The sequence below is a fragment of the Myxocyprinus asiaticus genome, chromosome 34 (genome assembly GCF_019703515.2).
Source record: "Myxocyprinus asiaticus isolate MX2 ecotype Aquarium Trade chromosome 34, UBuf_Myxa_2, whole genome shotgun sequence".
NCBI classification, from domain to species: Eukaryota; Metazoa; Chordata; class Actinopteri; order Cypriniformes; family Catostomidae; genus Myxocyprinus; species Myxocyprinus asiaticus.
In genome coordinates this window covers 38,764,125-38,788,037 of record NC_059377.1, presented here as the reverse complement: position 1 = coordinate 38,788,037, position 23,913 = coordinate 38,764,125, and the positions used below count along the sequence as shown (strand labels likewise).

Genomic DNA, 23,913 nt, shown 5'->3' with positions numbered 1-23,913 from the left:
AGTGGGGTCTCATGATAGCACACACTGTACACCGATCTACACCTGTGCTACACTGGTACACATCTAACATACAAAAGCTAATGTTACATTTGAGTATTCTGGTGTAATATTAGGGATGCAAAATCTTTTCTCAGGATAATTTTTGAAGGAATAGTTCACCCAGAAATGAAAATTCTTTTCTCATTTACTCAGCCTCATGCCATCCCAGATGTGTATGACTTTCTTTCTTCTGCAGATCACAAATGAAGATTTTTAGAAGAATGTTTTAGCTCTGTAGGTCCATACAATACAAGTGAATAGTGAACAGACATTTCAAGCTCCAAAAAGAATATAAAGGCAGCATAAAAGTAATTCATACTATTCCAGTGGTTAAATATATGTCTTCTGAAGTGATGCAATCACTTTGGGGGAGAACCAGATCAATATTTCAAATTTGTTTGTTACTATAAAACTTCACTTTCACTTTCAGAATGTGTAAGTGAAAGTGGAGATTTATAGTGAAAAAGGACTTAAATATTGACTGTTTCTCATCAACACCTATCATATCACTTCTAAAGACATTGATTTAAGTACTGGAGTCATATGGATTACCTTTATGCTGCCTTTATATGCTTTTTTGAGCTTCAAAGTTCTGGCCACAGATTTTCACTTGTATTGAATGGACCTACAGAGCTGAAATATTCTTCAAAAAATCTTTGTTTGTGTTGTGCAGAAGAAAGAAAGTCACACATCTGGGATGGCATGAGGGGGAGTAAATGATGAGAGATTTTTCATTTTGGGTGAACTATCCCTTTGCACAAACTTTCTAAACGACTCTGTACCCTGTTGTATTGCAGTGTAATGCAGCATATTTGAGCCTAACAACTTAAAGACTAACCTACATGACCTGCAGGCCAACTCAACTGCTCTGCTTGGACTCGGAGATTACTGTAATTATTTGGCACACACCATTATTTTCATCATGGCTGGCTGGACCATGCATATTCAAACCACGACAGGCTGGCTGTTTAGTTTTCAGATGTGTAAGTTAAATATGCCGGTATATCAGTATAATGTGCAGTTTATGGTTCATAGCAAAAATAATATAGAAGTTATTCTTCCAGAACCAAGATTTGTAGGTAGGTCACAGTCCTCTAAACTGGGAAGGCTGCTGGTTATCTAAGGAGGCAAATTATATTTTTCACAGTATTCTCTTGGGTGTTTTGTGCCCATCGACTGCAGGAATAATGACTTGAAAACAAGGAGATGAAGCACAGCCCACTGAATCTTCTGGCTTTGTGGACTTGTGGAAACTGCGTGAGGGTCTTCTTCTCAGCTCACATATACATTACGCTGATATTTTTTTTTTTTTTTGTGAGAAACACAGAACCCATAGAAGAGACCTCCTAACCAGGCTTGATATCAAGAAAATAGAGTATAATTAGATGGAGTATAGCATGTCACACTCCAGGACATTTCAGCTACAAATTTATGCCATAATTTTAGAAGAGAAAGATCCACTCAGCCTGATTCAGTCCAGCCAAAACATATCATTCAGGCATGATTTTATTAACGGACACTTTTATGGGCCTCGGTTTCATGGAGACGCAGTGGACCACGTCTAGACACGCAGACTGGATGACAACTTATTTTCGATGACTCTCTGCAACTCTTTGAGTAGAAGTGCTTCATTGATTAGTCAAGGGACTGAAAAGTGTCTTAATTTTGCATCAGCTGCCTCCACCAAAGCACAAATAATGGAAAAGCGCATTAAATATTCAAACGCAATAAGCATCAAAAGATGACAGATCGTAGAAAGGAACATAAAATATCCTTTTCATATTTAAATTGTTGCGAAGTGCTCAAAATTTAATTAAGTGTTAATGGCTAAGTTTCTTCTCATGTATGACAAAACGGACACAGGAATTTTCTAGAGGAATATGGGAACTCTTGACCAGCGTTGAAGATAGGTGCGAAACGAATTTTGAACTAGGGAAGCCACAATGGGCTGTTGTGACGTCATGGCACGGCAGTGGCTTATCTCATGAGTATTAATTAAGTCATGATGATGTTGCTAGGTAACCTTGGCCAGTTATGTAAACTATTTAATATTCATAAGTCAAGCTTTTGCCATGGTAGGATTGGTAAATTCCTGTAAGTTGTAAAAGGAGCACGTTCAACAGCACAGTGGTTCGTTTCAAAATTGATATATTGCCTTCTAAAATTTTGGTATCATCACAACCATAGTCTTTAGTATGACACTGACCCCACACACAAATTGGAAAAAGCCTTGTCTGATTGGTCGATTTCTCTACAAAGCTCACACGGCCATTTCTGCCTCCTAAATGTGACTTGTCAACATTGTATTTCTAGTTGTAAAAAAATGGTTGTAGGGCAGTACAGCATCGGAGCTCAAGTGAAGGAGAAATGAAAGAGAAATAGACTAAAGAGAGAGAGACTTGCACTTTTCCATATAAAATTCATAAGCTGTCATGATTTGTGGGATTAGGGTGGACTCCCTCATAACACTCTGGCAGAGGAGAGGAGTGCAAGAGAACAGCCCATTAACTCCTCAAATTTCACTTCTTGCTCCCCAGAAAGTGGCAGAAATTGGAGATTTACAATTACGCCTAAAAGAGAAACTCTGGGAGATGATGAGTGCCCCGGAATCCAGGAAGAGCACATTCAATGAAGATGAAGGCCAGTTAAAGTTGATTTACAAGTTAATATAGAGGTCTTGTGGAGAAGAAAGACCTTTACATAGTTTAATACTCTTCTAAAGGTAGTGTACGTTTTCAGCTGTAAAGTACTAGTAAACACTCTCATCATTCCAGTGACACCTCCAGGATTTTTTTTTAATCGGGTGGCCAGAGGGGAACAGTAAAAATATTAGGGTGGCACACCAAAAAGTGTGTAAACATATGAGTTCCTGTAGCTCAACTGGTAGAGCATGGCGCTAGCAATGCCAGGGTATACCTTGTAAGTTGCTTTGGATAAAAGCATCTGCTAAATTCATAACTATAAACTGTAAGTGTGTGTGTGTGTGTGTGTGTGTGTGTGTGTGTGTGTGTGTGTGTGTGTGTTGAAGGTGAACATCAGGTAAGATGTAGTATAATGGTATGTGGAATAACAGATGTGGAATAATTGCATTTCAATGTAAGACAATAATCAAAATAACTGCAGCCCTAGTCTAAAAAATCTCATAACAAGTGCTTTCGAACAAACCACGTTTCCCAGCCTGCTGAAATGAAGCTGTTTGAAGCTATCTAACTGTAAGTACCCAAGCGGTTATGAAGTTATTTATTTATTTATTTATTTAGAAGTAATTTAGCATTGTCTTTCAAAAGAGTTGATTTGGTTTGGTTGTTGGATCCGGCATGGGACCGCTGGAGAATTTCTGGCTCCATAAACAGGTCTAATGAAATGGTCAAAGAGCAGAAATGAGGAGTACACCATTAATGGAAGCAAACAACATGAATGTATAGGGGTGTGACTTATATCTGGCTTTGTTATAGTATGCATACATGTTTTATGAAGCAAAGAAAATCCTACCAAACATGAGACATTTCAAGAACGCTAAAAATAATTTAAGTTACCATGACACGCCATTCTGAACCCACTTTACTTCCGTAACCTGTTGTATTTTTTAGTGAAATCAAACATTCAGTTAAATAAAACTAAGAATTGATTGTATCCATCAGGAATTGATTGGATCATGAAAGGTGCCAATATAGAGCCAGGTGGTTGAAGGGGTTGGGTTGTCAGTCAAAAGGAAAGTCGTTTTAGAGGAGGAACAAGTTTGTACTTTTTGAATACAAACTTTTTTGTATTATTTGGAATAATGTGCACAATGAGACCATTTAAAAAGTAAATAGGGTTCATTTTGAATTCAGGTTGACTAATTGAAACTGATGCTGCTTGTGAAATGATTTGCACAGGCTCAGAGCAGTTGATTACCAAGAAGATAATGGAATTGGGGGGAAAAAAGCCCCCAGACAGGTGTCTTCCAAGTTGCCAGAAAAATAAAAAGGAAAACAGCAACAAAAGCATCCAACATTTTCAAAGGGCTAAGTACAAAGACACGCTTCTCAAGATAAAAGACGTGTCAAAATTTCAAACTAATACTGGCCATACTTGACAAAGCAGCTGACAAATTTTGAACAATCCACTCTCAAGTACAAAACATTTATTTATTTTCCCCTTCTTTCTTTTTGGCATTCTTTTTTTTTTTTTTTTTTTATTATTTGTAAAAATCTTGCCCCATGGAGATGAAAACAGAACGTGAGCATGACTGAACTTTTTTGATGACAAACACTGTCAAAGTGCAGAGAATTTGCACATTACAATCTGCAAATTACATATGCTGAATTCAGCCAGTGTTGCATAAATACAAGCTTGAGCTTACGAAGAAAGCCAAAAAAGAATCGTGCTTAACAAAAAATCAAATAAGTTGTTATGGGTCAGGATGGGCAAGGAGGAGGCGGGAACCGGCTGAGTAGTCAACTAAAATTTTAATGACATAAATCAACTGAAACATAGCATAAAATACACAGACATACACACACACAGCGGCTGCGTGTGTCTCTCTCTCTCTCGAACTGGTTTCGTTTTTATCCCCCTCCCAGCTGATTAGAACAATTCAGGGCTGGGCGTGCGTCCTTATGGCCAGCCCACACTCTCCTCCTCCTCACACTCCTCCACCGCCCGACTCAGTCCGGGGAAACCTCCGGCATTATATATTCCCCTCCCCTCCCTTCCTGGAGGGGAGGTGTTGCCCTTCCGGCCGTCCTTCTGCCGGTAGGTCTTTCCCGTCTCTCTGGATCCCTGGGAGAGACACGGGGAGGGAGAGGGGAGAGGGGAGAGGGAAAGAGTGAGGGGAGAGACAAAGAGAGAGAGGAGAGAGAGAGAAAAGGAGAGAGCTCCCCTGGAGGACGGCAGCGAGTCCTCCGACACCTGGTGGACAGAATGGCTCCTCCCTTTCCTGGTGGACGGCAGCGGTTCCTCCAACTACCGGTGGCAGGCAGCGACTCCTCCGTCCCCTGGCGGACGGCAGCGGCAAGGACTCCACGACAGCGCATCCCTCCTCCCTCCCAGATTTCGGCACAAATGTAATGGGTAAGGATGGGCAAGGAGGAGGCGGGAACCGGCCGAGCAGTCAACATAAACTTTAATTACATAACTGAACTTAAACATAACATAAAACACACAGACAGCGTGGCCACGTGCGTCTCTCTCTCTCTCTCTCCCGAACTGGCATCCCCAACTCCTCTTTATCCCTCTCCCGCTGATTGGGCTGATTCAGCGCCAGGTGTCCATCGTTATGGCCCGGCCACACCCTCCTCCTCGTCACACAAGTGCTTTCAAATGTATTTACCAAGCAAAAGAGAAATTGTTGCTTCCTACTGTCAGAATGTCCAAGTGGTCTAAGACGACAGACTTAAGATGTTTACTGGAAACCTTTTAATGTTATCGTTTTTCGGTATGAGGTAATGGAGTGTGCTTTATAAATGCTTGCTTTTGGTGGAAGAAAACAGCGTTCTAATGTGGATGAGAGGCGTAAACATAGTGAAATTAATGCGTTTTCAAATAAAAAATAAATTGCTATTAGTAGCGACACAGAAAAAGGTAAACACCTATGAATTGAAGCAAAAATGTCTAAAGGGGTAGCTTACTGTAAGTAAGCTGAACACGCCTGGAGAGACTTGCATTCTGTTCCATTTGTTGCATTCCATATAGCTTTTTTTTTTTTTTTTATGCAAAAAAAGTATTTTGTAAGAACGGCCTCTTATTGTGGTGGTCCTACGGCATGATCATAACCCAACATGATCACACAGTAAAATGTTGCTACAAATGTTCCGGTACACTGAAAATTACCACATATTGCCACTTTACTTAAATGCGGCATCCCCCATCAGACATTTTTGCATCAGTTCTTGTGGCGCTTCTAGCTGGGTTTACATCCAACAATTTTTATGCGCATTTTGAAATTGCACAGAAGAAATCCTGAATGGAAACACTTGATATGTGAAGAAATACTCAGAATTTGCTTAAAATTTAATGCGTTAAGAGGATATGGATTTTCTAGAGTTTTGCATTAGTTAAAATGTGCGTTAAGGTTATGGAAACAGTTAATTTGCAAAACGATTACGTGTTTTGACTATTTGTGCACTTGTTATGAGTGTGCGATAGCTTGATGTGACTGGCCCAACAAAAGGTCCAACCTTGGCACACAATTCTTCAAACATAGCCCATGACATTTGGAAGTGTTTAACCCTTAGCTGGTCTTTAAAGGGGGTCCTCACAATCTGCCAGAACAGTTTTGAGCACAGGCATTCCCAGATTTGCAGAGGCTGCCGGCGTATGGGCATCTCATCAAATTCAGCCCTTGTTATAGCAGATATTACACTTGTTCTGTGGCATCTTCTGGCAGCATTTAATAAAATGAGGTACAATAGCTCCAATCCTGCAAATAAAACTCTCCCCGAAGCAAGAAGGTTATTCAGCTGCTCTATCATGACAAGGTGGACTTCCTCAAGATAATGCGCATGACGTAGTGGATGGAAACACGCAAAGATTAGTATTTCGTTTTTAGTCAAATTTGAGAAATGTGCTTAAAAAATGCAAAACATTTCAATGGAAACCCAGTTACCTCTAAGACAGAGGTTCTGGTCCCACTGTGAATTCGGCAAGAGCAAGTTGAAAGTTTTGCTGCCGAAATCGCTGTGTGCTAACCAAAATTCTAATCACAGCCCCCAGTGGCCGAAACTGGAAGTGCTGTTGAAAGTATGGGAACGTGTGAGCTCCAGTTTCCAGTAAAATGTCCAGGAATGCATATTTTTTTAATATGCAACGAAAATGCAACCTCTGAATCACGCTTTCACATTGTTTATGTGAACGTGATTATTTCCTGATTCCCACGAGACAAGAACCTGTGTCTCGTAGTTTCTATCCGTAGCATTAGAGGGAAATATGTTCACACTTGAACTGATGCAAAAAATGTCTGATGGCGGATGGTGCTTGTAAGCAATTTGGCTGAAAGGGTTGATTTCAGTGTACATGAACTTTCAGAAGCAACATGTCGATTTCCCATGTGATCATGTTGTTTTAAGGCAAAGAACGTGTCCTGTGGAAGTTCAGTTTCAAACTTGTTTTTTTGTTTTTTTGCTAGCCACAGCTCTGTTATGAGAGGATTGTTTATAGTGCAGGCCTGATATGGAAAACACCTTTAGAGATCAAAATCTTATTCTAAAACCCAGAGACAAAGCTTGCTATGCTCCACATTAATATTGGCCGAAAGTAGCATGCAGAGCATCTTTTGGGTAGCTATTGATTTCCATATATTCCTGCAGTCACCGGTTACTCTGTTTTTGCTATCGGTCAGGCTCACGGATTCCCGGCATAACAAATTGACAGCCTAAAATAAAAAATAAGATGCGTGTTGTGCAACACTTTAGAGCAGTTTTTCAAGAGTGGGCCGCCATGACAGATTGCAAATCGATATGTGCAGCTGCTCGCTGTCATCGGCCTATGTCACCCTGCCCACATTTCATTCCTGTGGTCCTCCCTTCAAAGTCGGCCCTGCTCAATGCTGAGAAAGGAAGAAAAATGGCTATAGATTTCAATGACAACCAAGAGATTTTTTTTTTTTTTTTTCTTCAGGAAAAGCATGGTGTGGTGTGATGTGTTGAAGCTGCAGACTAGAGTGACAGAGAACATGCCCTCTGAGACTAAGGCTGAGCACCATTCAGAACTGAATTCCATTTGAATGCCATTTCATGCATTTAATTAAATTGTAGCAAACAATTGTGATTCAAATTTGGTAAATTCTATAACATTTTTTACTTATACATTTTGGATTTTGCCCCACCCAAATTCTCACACTCACACGCATTCTTGGCGTTCTTTCGTTCCACTTTTCATGTGGCACTATTTGAGCAGGGCTTCTGATTCGATGCAATCTTCAGGGCATTACTCTGTGTCATAATCTCTGCCATCTCGGCAGTACCACATTTCTACAATTGGCGATTGGAATGTAAACTAAATTAATGCAGGGCAGAAGGAAATATATTTCTTCGTTATGAGGCAATTCTTTCTACAGGCAAGGCTGTAATGAAAAGCAGATAAATCACAATGTTGACAGTAGCGTGATGGGTGGTCTCACTCACACACACACACACACACACACAGAGAGAGAGAGAGAGAGAGAGAGAGAGATCTGCTTTCTATGAAATCAGATATTTCTGCTGCTGTTTTCTAATAAACATATACTGTCATGAATTTGTTTGCATAAATACAGTCCATCCTAAGACAATGCAGTGTTTTGGAGTAGATATGCGGTAGGATTGGGTGACAATCTTATATGAGTAAATGGTATGAGTAATTCTATAATGAGGTAAGAGTAAAGAGTAAATCTCGTTTTCGAAAATGGTTTTAAATAAAAAAAAAAAAAAAAATGAGCTGAAAATTACCCCTTTAAGACAAACATTTAATCTAATATACCGATACACAATATGCATCTATAATATTTTATAGCTAGGACAGTGGAACCACCTCCATTATCCAAGAAATATTCATAAACATCAATAATAACCTGTAAACACAGAGTGGCAATATTATTTAAATGCCATAACAGCCAGCATGCCATGTAATTTATCTGTGCCTAAAAAATACTGTACATGTGCGCACAGATCCATGTGATATTGCTTACCAATTATTTCTGCATTAAACTAACAAGCCCTGCCAATACTCCTCTTCGATGTCTCAATCTCTCTAACAAATAACAATGGCATTTACTGCACTGGTTAAGCATTGTGTTCCAACTCTATCAGGTCATATTGGCATGTTAGAATATTGCTGAAAGTATACAGAGGTTTGGGTCCCACTTTATATTAGGTATATTTACCTACTATGTACTAACATTAAAATACATACAATACAATGTATGTATTGTGTAACTACATACTGTTCTGCAAAATTTAACTTTAAAAACTTGTTCTGCTACTGAGGTTGAGGTATGAGTATGTTTAGGAGTAGGGGTAGGGTTAGGGGAAGGGGTTAGGTTTACAGTTACAGTTTAGGGGAAGGGTTGGGGAAGGGTTAGGTTTAGAGGTAAGGTTAACAGTGTAGCTAAAGATGCAATTAAATTCAGGTACTTTAAATGTAAGTACAATGCAACAACATGTATGTACATAATAAGTACATTGTATTACATGCTTAAGTACATAGTAGTTAAAGACACCTAATAAAAAGTGGGTCCAAGGTTTGAATCTTATGTCACACTATGTATAGACAACATGATCTCATGAATATTCGTATGCAAAGTGTGGTTCTAGCACACGTGCATTTGCTGATGTTTGCACTGATACTGAAATGTACAATACTGACATACAAAAATGTACATAATTTTACATATATACAACTTTAGAGACGTACAAATGTTTATGAATCCTTATTGAATCTATGAATATGTAATTTATGAAATTAATCTGTTGATTTTATTGTATTTAGAACCAATGAGACTGATTAAATGTTCAATGCTATCACATTTATTTAACGCAGTTGACACATTTAATGAATACAATTTCTATAATCATTTAATTGTTACTTAATCATTTAATTTTATTACTGAATTTAGTATTTTGGTTTCTGAGGGACACAAAAGGAGTTTTCAGAATATGCTGCATCTATAAAACCTGACAATAAAATACACATAAAACTAAGTAATCTATTCTATTCGTGCAGTATAATCCAAGCCTTCAGAGAACATATGATAGATTTAGCAAAGAAAAGACCCAAATTTTATCAGCGATCAATGCCCCAATTCATCGTAACAGTCAAATCTCACACTTCTGAACTAAAAACTCTATAAAATAGTAAGAATATAACTAAACAAATATATTTATAATTTAAAGGATTCTTAAAAATATTTGTACATTCCTAAAGCTGTAAATACATAAAAACCTTTACATTCAGAAGCTATTAATCCGTCCATATTGTAGGTTTCAGCTTCTGTCCAAACCTACAAAAATGTGCATTTAAATGCTACATAAGAATAGCTATGACTAATAATGAGATCAGGCTGACATAGACGTATAAACATTTTATGGATTCATCATGGAGTCTTTATAAGAGTGCTGTATCCTATGATGGTTAAAGATCTGGGCTTGTAACCAAAAGGTTGCAGGTTCTAACTCACAAGGGATGATCATTGAGCTATTACCAGAGGCAATTTTGATGAAATACATCAGCTGTATAAGTTATTCTTGGTATATATAGCCACATTGGAAGAAACCTCAACTCAATAAACTCAATAACCTGAGATCTATAGTGGTAAGTTCTTTAGGAAAGTCTTACTGTATTTTCATAAAGATATCCTTTTGCCTGCTGTGTGGGCTAGCACATTAATATGTATGGCATGAGTGGAGCACTGGGATGTCATTAAGAGGGGTCAGGCTGCCCTTTTATGCTAACCACTTAATGGGTTTGTACAGTAGTGTACTCTAAATGATAAATGCACTCAACTGTATCGTTGGCAGGAGAGATTACTAAAGAATGTTTAGGGAAATCCTGAACAGTGAACACAGTTCTAGAACAGCTGTTCTGTGTGTTTACAGATCTGGTATTCTTTATATAATTATGATGTCATAATGTTTGCCAATACTCTTCATTTTAAGGCATTCATAATGATAATGAATTCTAGAATTCTTTGTCATTAGCATTTAGCAGTTTGTATCATTAATTTGAGAATGCTTTATCATTATGATGTAGTAAGGTGGGACAACGCTCTCCACATTTTGACATTATATTTAAATAATTCTTAATACTTAGCATTTAATAGTTAGTATCATTACCTGTAGTTCAAGAATTATTTATCATTAATATTTATTCGATAGAAGTTAGTATAATTCGTTGAATAATTCTTTAACATTAGTATTTATTAGTTAGTATTAGGTGTCACTTGTTCAATACTTCTTTATCATTAGCATTTAGTAGTTAGTATTTAGTATAATTATTTCAAGAATTCTTTATAATTACTATTTAGTAGTTATTATTAAGTATCACATGTTCAGTTAATATTAATATTAGTATTTAGTTAGTATTTAGTATCATTAGTTAAATAATTATTTACCATTAGTATTTAGTAGTAGGTATTAAGTATCACTTGTTTAATAATTCTTTATCATTAGTAATTAGTAGTTAGTATTTAGTATCACTTGTTCAATAATTCATCAATATTAGTATTTAGTTAGTATTTAGTATAATTATTTCAATAATTATTTATCATTAGTATTTAGTATAAGTAGGTCAATAATTTTTTACCATTAGTATTTAGTTGTTAGAATTTAGTATAATTAGTTTAATAATTATATATCATTAGTATTTAGTAGTTGGTAGTTAGTATTATTAGTTCAACAATTTGTATCAGTAGTATTTAGTAATTAGTATAATTAGTTCAAGATTTTATATTATTAGTATTTAGCAGTTAGTATTTCATATAATTAGTTTAAGAATTCTTCATCATTAGTATTTAGTAGTTGGAGGTTAATGTCTTTAGTTTTCAGTAGTGTTCAGTAGTTAATATAATTAGTTCAAGAATTCTTTATCATTAGTATTTAGCAGTACAATATTTTTTTTATTAGCAGTATTTAGTAGTTAGTACTTAGTATCATTAGTTCAATAATTCTTTATCATTAATATTTAGTAGTCAGTAGTGGTTAGTATTTAATATCATTAATTCAATAATTCTTTATCATTAGTATTTAGTAGTTTGGGTTTAGTATAATTTGATCAATAATTTACATCATAAGTATTTTGTAGTTATTTTTTAGTATAATAAGTTCAAGAATTCTTTATAATGAATATTTAGTGGTTAGTATGTTGTATCATTAGTTCAATAATTCTTTATCATAAGCAGGGGTGTGCAGCGAAGCCATTATATGTATTTGTATCTGTTTCTATGACCAAATGATCTGTATCTGTATTCGGATGTAACCGGATGTGGGAGTGGCTTAACTTGGAAGTGTGTCAAACTAATTCTAAAACGTAACTCTCTTACATTTAGGCTATAGCTTCTGTATATAAAATATGCCTTGGATAGGCCTATTTAATTATTATTATTATTATTATTATTATTTAATAATATTATTGATATATACTTTATTTTTTCTCACCAGTTGAAGCTGAATATGTAGGCTACATAAACTGTGGAATGTGTTTTCTCCTGGTATTCCGGACATTAATATCTGCTAAAACAGAATTTTCATTTATGTCTGTGCAGTGTGCAAGTATAACAACGTTATTTTGGAGGCACAATGTGTGAAGCAATGTAAAGCACACATTTTGCAGTGAATATTAAATACAAATACGAATATTAAAAGAAATGATATAAATTAATATAGCCTACAAACTGAAAGCACCGTAAATCTCTATCAGAATGTTTTATGATACACTCGAGGCTAATTTTGTGTTCACATATTTTTGTGGAGGACATAATTAATTTGTTAAATTACATGTGCAGAATTAGTGGAATGCAGTGGAATACATTGCAAGATAAAGCCTCTATATATTTCTAGAAAAAAACTGTGCCTGTTTTATTTTTCTATTTTTTGCAATCCTCTGTGTGCAGGAATATTCTGAATAGATTTACGCTCTATGAAGTATTTAAACCTTTATGGAGCATTTACACATTTTTGGAATAAAGGATTAACCAGATAATTACCTTAATCGGTAATGTGTATATAAATGTAATCAACTTACAGTCGAGCTCCGCTATAAAATAATTACTTCTCTGGTCAGGAAGTCAACAGTGCTCAGGTTGGTTTATAAATCCTTACATGTGAACTGTGTGAAACATTTGGAGTTAATGTGTTACAGAACAGACATTTCAAACAGACTTTTCAAGAAGTGGAAAATGTGTATGATATAGTTAATACTCATGAGTCCTGACAAGCTTAGATTTCTAAGACGCGCAAAATTAACAGAGACTGTCTGCAAACAGAGACGAGAATGCGGCCAGCAGATCTGAACTTGAAATCACATCGTGCACATTTTTATTCATAGTTTACACTGTAGTAAAATTGGCTTCACAGACTCATCATTGCTTTGTAACTTAAAATATCGCTTTATACCTGTGCTCGTTGGATGATCATTCTTCCGAATGTTTTTTTTCTATTATTCAGATGAATTCATTATTCGATTTGAAGTCATTATTCGTGCCTTTCCGAATAAGGTATACGGCTTTGGCTTTAGTATTTAGTATCACTTGTTCTATAATTCTCTACTATCAGTATTTAGTAGCAAGTATTTAGTATCATTGATTTAATAATTCTTTATCATTAGTATTTAGTTGTTAGAAGTATCATTAGCTCATTAATTATTTATCATTAGTATTTAGTAGTCAGTACTTAGTATAATTCAAGAATTCTTCATGTTTAGTATTTAGTAGTTAGTATTTATTATTTAGTCTACCCGCATTTCATGAATGTGGCCCAATGACAGCATTGGCGTAATCTCTATGGATACACTTTATAGAGGTTATTTAGATCTATTTTGCCCCCTTTTCACACCGTCTATAACCTTGTGAACAATTAGAGTGCAGCATATTAGCATTGACCTTGTGTGACTTGCATTTCTAGTCTGATCTTCAGCCAACGCTTTGGCAAGATTAAGCCCCTTGTCTTTAGCGCCCGACAAACATCCCATTCAAAGACCAAATAAAGAGGCCAAGGGAAAAGTCTGAAACACTCGGCTCCGTAATCTCACTTTCACACTGAGTCCCGGGTCAGCACGGCTCACCAGAACATAACTGAGCACGCAGAAGACTCGCCAAAACCCTGTTTGTCCTCTGAAGGTTATTAACGCCTCAAAAAAATAAAAAATCGGTGAAAGTTCCGCCTGTGACTCTGAAGAGATGACAGGAATCGGACTTGTTAATAAGATGGAATGTGAGACAATGGCGTCTGTGGAATATGAGAAATGCTAATTATTTGGAACACAAACATTAACACGCCATTCGCTCATGAATATTATAATGCCGCAGGCGTTTGGTTGCACAATTATCCACCATTATAATGTATTTTCATGAGGGAGAATTTGCTCTTTATGCTGTGGAGAAAAATTTGACTTATTATTTTGATGTTTTTGGTGCATTATTAAGGGGCCGAAGTGCTCTCAAAGAGACCAAAAGGCAGGGTGAGGAATTCATAAGCAACTCAGACAAAAAAAAAAAAAAACATTTGTGGCTAATAATACACTTTCATTTGATTTATGAATCACCCGCTGAAGTGTTAATCAACAAGAATGTGTTAAATGTCACATTTTATGCACTAATTGCATTCATTGTAGTAAAGCCATACTTCTCAACACACAAATTCAATTTGACAAATAAAAGGTTTTTTTGCTTGTTTTTTTTTTTTTTTTTTTTTTTTTTGAATAATGAGAATGGCTCAATTGTCATGAAAATTAGTCACAGTGCAAAAAAACAAAAAACAAAAAAAAAAATTCTTAATGTTCCTAAAATAGGCTTCATTTCATCAAGCAAATAAAATGTATTTTCTTTCATTTCATTATCATTTAAATTACACCCATCAAGCTTTCTGGTTAATTAAACTTTTTTTTATTATTATTATTTATCTTTTCAAATAGCAAGACATAAGAAATGTTTTCAAAAAAACTTTTTTGCCAGGTTTGATAATCAAGGCCAAAGTTCAGGGTATATCTCTCTTTCTAGTGCAAGATTCTATGTGTGTGTGTGTGTGTGTGTGTGTGTGTGTGTGTTATATAAGTAAAAAGAATTCCCAATGTATTATTTAAGTCAGACTCTTAATCAAATATTCCCTTTTCTGCAACAAAACAGACACAGAGAGACAGAGAACTTGATTCATGCACAAGACATACACTCCCATAGGCAGGGGTGGAAAGAGTACTGAAAAATAATACTCAAGTAAAAGTACTGTTACTTCTTAAAAAATGTAGTTTGAGTAGAGTAAAAGTACATGTCCTAAAAACTACTCAAGTAAGAGTAAAAGAGTAGCTCATTTAAAAGTACTCATGAGTAGTGAGTATTGAGTACTGAGTTGCGAAATCTAAACTTGCGAAACTTGATGCTGCAATTTAAAAATGTAGCACATATACCGTAATTTACATTCCCTTTTATGCTGTTTGCCAGAAAGAATAAAAAAAAATAGGTATTTTATAGGTGTTTATACTTATCTATGATACTGTAAACACTACATGAATCTGATTAAAAATATAAATTAGAGGGCAACATGATTACAGAAATTAAAAGATGAAAAAGTTATTTTCAATATCATAAAGTATGAAAAAATTACATTAAAATCAGTTTGGGTAGGGTCTAAATTTTCCTTAATGCCGACTGAGAAAGTTATTGTTGCGCATAAAACATGTTCAAAACAATGCGAGGAATGCAAAAAAAAAAAAAAAAAAACACAAAAAAGCAGGGTCACGGTGCATCATGTCCTGCACAATAGAGGCGGTAGAGCAGTTGTTTGGTACAGGGGCCACATTGGGCTTTAAAGGAATAATTCACACAAAAAAAGAAAATACTCTCATCATTTAGTCACCCTTATGCCATCCCGAATGTGTATGACTTTCTTCAGCAGAACACAAATTAAGATTTTTAGAAGAATATCTCAGCTCTTTTGGTCCATACAATGCAAGTGAATGGGTGCCAAAATTTTGAAGCTCCAAAAATCACATAAATCAGCATAAAAGTAGCCTAATCCATGTGACTCCAGTGGTTAAATCCATGTCTTCAGAAGAGATATGATAGGTTGGGTGAAAAACAGATCGATATTTAAGTCCATTTTTACTATAAATTCTCCTCCCTGCTCAGTCAATCTCCACTTTCTTCTTTTGTTTTTGGTGATTCACATTCTTCATGCATATCGCCATCTACTGGGCAGGGAGAAGAATTTCTAGCAAAAATTCTAGCACACCTAACATATCACTTCTGAAGTCATGGATTTAACCACTGGAGTCATATGGATTACTTTTGTTACTTTATGTGCTTTTTGGTGCGTCAAAATTTTGGCATCCATTCACTTGTATTGTATGGACCAGAGCTGAGATATTCTTCTAAAAATCTTAATTTGTGTTCTGCTGAAGCAAGAAAGTCATACACATCTGGGATGGCATGAGGGTGAGTAAATGATGAAATCATTTTCATTTTTGAGTGAACTATTTCTTTAAGTAGCACATGGGGGCCACATTGTACTCCTTTTGAGATACAATGTTCCACATTGGTTTAGTTCTTGTATCTTTTAATCCCAGAAATAGCTGTGTTCTCATTCTAATGCATGATGTACAATTTTCTGAAGTTTGTGACTGGTGGAATGTTCTGCCTGAAGTATTGCTCTACAAAGGTTGATACTTTTCTATCAGGCATTAGAACAAACTTGATAAAGACTAAGCATAATTATAAATTATTTTATCATCTCTACTTTTCTGGTAATTTATTATACAAATTAACACACTCTCTAGATCAGGGGTCGGTATTATTAAAAAAAAAATTAACAATATTATTAAAAAATATTATTATTAAAAATGTCAATGTTTTATTCTATTACATGAATACTTTTAAAGCTACTCTAGTTATTCAGCCAAAAGTAGTGGGTGGTTTTCTCGTTTCTTTGTTATTGTTGTTTGATTAATAGCCTTTATATGACATAACCTACTAGACAGTGCTCAATTCGGTTACATGTTCACTTCAAGTATGACATTTTGACGCAAATATGTTTTTTGTCCCACTGTTAACGTTCACTTTAGACCAAACCGACTGCGTTTACATTAATGCCTCATCAAGATGGACATTGGCGGAATTATAAAGTGTATTTGATCGTTTAGGCGCATTAGCGCACAAACATTAGCCACCTGTCAATCAAACAGCACGCAGCTACAGACATCAGGAAATAAAAAGTTAATCTTTTGTATTTAATCTAGATCAACCAACCAGTGGTTGTCTTGCTATCGCGATCGATGTAATGAACACCCCTATTCTAGACGTAGAACATAGGCTAAGTATAGAAAATTATTCAAAAGTTTATCATCGATATCGAGGACATCTCTCTTTTATTTTTTTTTATTTATTTTTTTTCAGATAAATATCAAGATTGTTTTATCGCCCAGCCCTATTGAAAACATTGCCGTAATCTCTCACAGCAGCCCAATAATCTCAGTGATAGATAGCTAAATTACAGGCTACATTATAGACACACAGAATCTAGTAAGCAGAAATATGAAATATCAAATTAGAGGCAAGATTAATGCTGATATCTGGCTTGAGCAAGTTAAACTCACATGACAGTCAAGCAATTGGCATTTTTCACTGCGAAAAGCCCTTTTAGGTGCGGCCGTGATGTTCAGGTGTTGAACTGTGCTTGAGGCATCCTCCACATCCATAACAGATGGTGCCAGATCTGCAGCTGCCGTTCAAGTTTTTTACATGTGATTTGATTTGACAGGAGTCACGAGACTCCCTAGCCAATCATATAAAATCAGGACAGGGAAGTAGCGAACACAGACGGTGGGAAAATAGCGCATTAAAAGTAAAGTTACAGCACTTAAAATGAACTCAAGTAAAAGTATACAATTTTAAAACTACTTAAAAAAGTACAATTCCTGGGGAAAACTACTTAATTACAGTAACGTGAGTATTTGTAATTCGTTACTTTACACCCCTGCCCATAGGCGCGCACACTTGTCAGGAACTATCCAAACTTTATTACCTCATTAACTAACTGCTTTTGTGTGTGCGTGTGTGTGTGTGTGTGTGTGTGTGTGTGTGTGTGTGTGTGTGTGTGTGTGTGTGTGTGATTGTTAAAAACGCAGGTGGAGATACAGACGGAAAGAGAGGGGGAGAGAAAGACAGATCCAGATGACATAGGGCATCTGTTCTGCTCTCCTCCAGATGTTTGCCTCTTCTGTCTTGTCAAATCATATTCCAGAACTTTTTTATCTTTTTTAATAGCTTGCAAAGAAAAAAATCAAATAAAAAATACATCAGCATTTTTTCTCTTTAGCTCTTTTCCTATCGATCTTCAAAGGTGGACTGTGAACCGTATTACAGATATTAGCAATCCTTTTCTTGATTAGCTGATCAAGAAAACAAAATATTTACTCAAAAGTATGCAGTGGCCCTAAAAAGTATTTGGACTCTTCAGCCACACAAACTCATGAATGTCATTGCATTAGAAGGAGCATCTGCAAACAATTTATGCTAGAGAGCTTTTCTCAGAACTAACTTCACTTTTCCAAAGCATTTTTGCAATGACTTTTAACCAGCTGGTGTCAAGGTGATTTTTAGTGGATGTATGAAGTCAGTTCCCCCTCAAGTTCACAGAGATGTAATTCATTACATTAACTATGGGAATGTTTCACTAACATTTGACAACCAGAAAGTGTCCAAGTTTTGAATATTATATCCATTGCTTTATCTTTTAAGTGAAATATTTCACTTGAGAAGTGTACTTCTGCTATTTTTCTTTAAAATAAATGCTACTTTCATACATGTTTAAGTATACCATAAGTGTCCAAATACTTTTTTTGGGACCACTCTACATGCCCTGGAAGAGAGAGAAGGTACTATCCTGAATAACTGAGGACAAAATCAGGTTAGGGTCAGAGTGTACACATGTAGTTTCTTATTTAAAAGGGATTAGTAACTTCCTGGTTGAAAACTGAATTTGTCTAACATCAGTTACTTGAGGATATGGTGACCTTCAAAGGTCAGAGTGGGATTAAGAGGTATTTTTGAAACTTTAGAGGAGGGCTTTGTGTCCCAACTGTGCTCCACCTGAACTTTTAAGAAGGCAAATTCTGTTTTCATATTATCTTTTTTTGTCTAAAGCAGGGGTGCTATTTCGGAACAGGGGCCACATCAGGCTTTAGGTAGTGCATAAGGGGTCACATTGTACTCCTTTGGAGATACAATGTTCCACATTGATTTGGTTCTTGTGTCTTTTAAGCCCAGAAATAGTTACTCAATTTTCTGAAGTGTATATGTGACTGATGGGACTATTCTACAAATGCCTAAAGTATTTTATTGCTGTATAAAGGTAGATACTTTTCTATCAGGCATTTGAAAAAAAAAAACTAAATAAAGGATGAGCATAATTATAAATTATTTATTTTCCCTGGTAATTTATTATTCAATTTAACACTCTCTTCATCAGAGGTCTGTTTTAATAAAAAAATAATTTAAAAAATAAATAAAAACAATATAAAATTATAGAAATTTTAATGTTTGTCGCAAAGCGGGCCAGTTTACTTATTTTATTCTCAAAACATCGCCCGTTTACATGCTAAAAGGGTCATGATGCGGGTCTCATCAATAGTTTGTCCGCCAGTGGTTTGGCTTTCCATTCAGCACCCAACTGAATAAAACAGGCTGTATGACTATGATAAATGATTACTGCAAGAGTTAAATTAAAATTAAAATACATGTGCGAAGGACTTCAACTTCAAGACTTTTCTTGAGTAGCTCTCTGTAGCACGGAGGAGGGCGGGGCTGGGCCGGAAAGATGCACGCCCTGGTGTGCGTCATTCCGGCCCCGCCCCGCCCTCCTCCGCGCTACACTCTCGCACTAGCAAGAGCTAGAAATAGCGCACTCCCATGCATGGTTGCCAGACTGCACAAAATAAGTATAATATTAGGCAGAATATTTCCAGTTTGCGCAAGTATAAATCTCTAATTGGGGGGTTTGCATCTCTTATCTGGCAACTCTGAGCATGTTAAATGCTTGTGGAGGTGCATTAGTTCCCAATGCTAGATAACTGAAATATCCAATAAAAAAAAATAAAAAAATATTTTTAGGATAAATGAGCCACAGGCCAGATTAAACCATGTAAAGGGTCGGATCCGGCCCATGGGCCATAAGTGGCCCATGTTTGGTCTAAAGGAGAAATGAAGGAGACAGCAGAAAGTTCTGGATGCACAACTGCAATCAAAGTGTTCATAATCTTCTGTTACAAATGAAATTTCATACTCTCTCGTTCATCATCTCAGAACTGCCCAGCGCGGGGCTCTGATTCACAATACATGCAGAAGAACTGAGTGAAAAGGTGAAACTGGAACCTTTGTTGGAGAAGACTAAAGTGGAAGTAACACTCCAGCTGTACAGGCAACATGGCTCGTCAAACCAACGAGAGCACTGGGAAGCGCAGCCTTCCACAGATGTGCTTTTGCGCTCAAAGGTAGCTGGACTGATCACAACAAAATGCAGGGATCTCGAGACTGGTTTTTCAAATTGACACAGCATCCTAAAAAAAAACAGCATTTATACTAGAGACGCTAAAAAAACTAGTGAAAAGCAACGCAACCAAAAGCGACCGTATATATTGTATATATATATATTGTTTTTTTTACAAAGGGTTGATACAATATGGTTTGTGTAGGACAAAACAGATGCAAAAGTCAGACAGCTGTCTAAAAGGAATGACACTGCCTTCTCAAAACACCTGTCAGCCTCTCGCCCTCTGTTATTTCACACTTCTTTATTGCAGACTTTCTCCACATACTTTTCTGAGGGTAGATAGACTTCTGTTTGTTTGTCAACATGATACAGTAAACACTTAGAGCAGTAAAGACAATCAGAATCTATCAGTGGTATGCAAAAAAAAAAAAGAAAATTGCTGCTCCAAGTTTGTTGTTTAACTGTATAAACATAAGTATGTTTGTCTTGGATCCAGTAAAAATATCTAAATGTCCTCAAAGCAAGATAAATGTATACTGAAAATATTACAAAATGTGCCTAAAGTGTGCTTTAACCTAACAATGTGCTTCATGTGGTAACATCAAAATTAACTGGTTTTATTCAAGTCAAATATTATTTATAATCAATAAACCAAATTGACTTAATAAGCATTTTGTCTTGTTTCCAGTAAAAATATCTAAACATCTTTTAAAAAAGATAAATGTACACTGAAAATATAAATGAATGTGCCTAAAAATGTGCTTTAATTTCAAAATGTCTTTCATGTGGTAACATCAAAATTAAGTGGTTTTATTGTAGTCAAAAATATTATTTATCATCAGTAAATAAACTTCAATATATTAGGTTACAATAACAAAATATTTTGTTAAGGGTAAGATCAAGGAGAAATAGCTCCTTAAAGGAACAATTGCAGGTTAACATTTTTTTGCAGTGTACTTGAGAAGCAAAATTAAGCATTAAGTATATTTTTCTTACCCCAAATAATATAGCTTTTTAAATAGATTGTATTTCTTTTCTTTTTCTTCTTCTTCCTTTTTTTATTTATTTTTGTTTTTATCCCCTTTTCTCAGTTTGGAGTGCCCAATTCCCAGTACTTAGTAGGTCCTCGTGGTGGCGTGGTTACTCAACTCAATCCGGGTGGTGGAGGACAAGTCTCAGTTGCCTCCGCTTCAGAGATCGTCAATCCACACATCGTATTGTGTGGCTCATTGTGCATGACACCACGGAGACTCACAGCATGTGGAGGCTCATGCTACTCTCTGCAATCCACGCACAATTTACCACGCACCCCATTGAGAGCGAGAACCACTAATCGTGACCACAAGGTCGTTACCCCATGTGACTCTACCCTCCCTAGCAACCGGGCCAATTTGGTTGCTTAGGAGACCTGGCTGGAGTCACTCAGCACACCCTGGATTCGAACTCGCGACTCCAGGGGTGGTAGTCAGCATCAATACTCACTGAGCTACACAGGCCCCCCGATTGTATTTCTTATACTTATCATAAACCTTACAAAAGTTTGTTGAAAAAAAAGTATTCCGTTTGATGATGCTAGTAGTGAAGAAATTGCACACTTTAGCTATAATTTAAGAGATATATTTGAAAACAAGTCTTAATATGTTATGCAGTTTTGCTTCTCAAGCAAATAAATGTTGTTTCAAGGACATTTAGGCATTTTTACTGGAAAACAAGACTAAAATACTGATAATGAAAATGTGTTTTTTTTTTTTTTTTTTTTTTTTTTGCAGTGTATCCTGAACTAATTCTCTCTCTCTCTCTCTGTTTGTCTGTCTCTCTCCATGCTTCTTAAGGACGCATTTCCACTCTAACTGGTCTCCATTATTTATGCTAGAGCTGCAGGACCTTTGAGGTGAGAGAACAAGAGAAAGAGGAGGTTAAATACGGAGACAGAGGTGCAGTGACTTTATAGGTACATGTCAAGTAGACCTTCTCTTCTCACACAAGGAACCATCTTCCTGTCAGGGTACAGCTGCTATTCCAGACAGAGAAAACGACAGGCTTTTCACACCAAGGTCAGACCTCATTCCACATGGCCCAGAGCTGCATCGGCTCATGACAGGCCATGCTGCTTTTACACACTAATTTGTAAAGCTACAATACAGCCCACAGGAAAGAAAATCACAAAGGAGATCTCTTTGAAGACCCCATGAAATGGTTTGACCACAAGCATTTTCTTGACAACAGTGTTGGGTGTAACAATTAAATTACTTTTTCCTTAAAAAATTGAAGTAAGGAGGGCCTGGGTAGCTCAGCGAGTATTGACGCTGACTACCACCCCTGGAGTCACGAGTTCGAATCCAGGGCGTGCTGAGTGACTCCAGCCAGGTCTCCTAAGCAACCAAATTGGCCCAGTTGCTAGGGAGGGTAGAGTCACATGGGACAACCTCCTCGTGGTTGCGATTAGTGGTTCTCGCTCTCAATGGGGCACGTGGTAAGTTGTGCGTGGATCGCAGAGAGTAGCATGAGCCTCCACATGCGGAGTCTCCGTGGTGTCATGCACGATGAGCCACATGATAAGATGCACGGATTGACAGTCTCTGAAGCGGAGGCAACTGGGACTTGTCCCCCGCCACCTGGATTGAGGTGAGTAACCACGCCACCATGAGGACCTACTAAGTAGTGGGAATTGGCCATTCCAAATTGGGAGAAAAGGGGATAAAAAAATAAAATAAAATGAAGAAAGTGATTACTCTTAACTGTAATTTAATTACAGTTACTTATGATATACTTGTGTTACAAACTGTATAGACTTTAAACAATTCTATATAAAACAATATTGAATTGAAAATCAAAATTTAACATCTAATGATAACATTTGTTTTCTAATTCAATGCCGCCCCTTTAAATGCATTGGCAATTTGCCTGTGTGCTTGAGCTCGCGCCAGTATGTTGAGAAATCGCTCAAGTGAAAAGAGGTCGAAAGATATGAGTGGCTGTTTTACTAAATGGAAATATACCCATTACTACGTATTTATGACAAATGCAGATAAGAAAACAAACGCAGATCCGAAGCACTTGACACAGCAACATAGAAATACACTTTTGAGAGATCGCAGGGGCTGTTCACACCGAATGTGATTTTGTGCACGTCTGCACTGTTTCAAATGTTTTCTATTATAATCACACGCTAGACGGACGTCTTTGACTGCTGCAGTGCACCTTGCTGTTTCTTTCGAGTGAAAGATTTTAGACACCGTGTCAAGTTAAAAAGAGCTTCAATGTTCAAAAATGCACCTTGAGACACCTGTGTTCTGTTTCATTCATTGCTCTGCATCTAGCTTGTTTTTAGCACAGGCGTCACTAAGATTCGATGTTCTGAAGAAGTTCAGGTGTCAAAGAGGAATTCATGTGACTGTGGCACTTTTAAAGAATCATTGATTTGATGTTATAGGATTTATTTGAATGAAATAAAATAATAATTTGATGTCTATCCTTTTATTGTCCATCTGGTCAAAGTTAATATGGGTTTTAGAAAAGTAATTAGTAATGAGTAATTTAATTAATTTTCAGACAGATAATTAGTACAGTAATCTAATTACAATGTAGAAGATGTAATTAGTAATTAGTAATTAATTACTTTTTTGGAGTAACTTACCCAACACTGCTTGATAAAACATTTTCTTTCTTGCGTTGACAAATTTCCTATTAACAAAGTTAGTTGGGATGGGACATGTTTTAAAAA

General features: G+C 36.4%; 1 protein-coding gene across 1 annotated transcript in view; it reads right to left on the bottom strand.

The window, feature by feature from the left end:
* The window catches only part of khdrbs3 (KH domain containing, RNA binding, signal transduction associated 3), a 166,547-nt gene that overhangs the window by 80,405 nt on the left and 62,229 nt on the right, over positions 1-23,913 (bottom strand). The window lies entirely within an intron of this gene.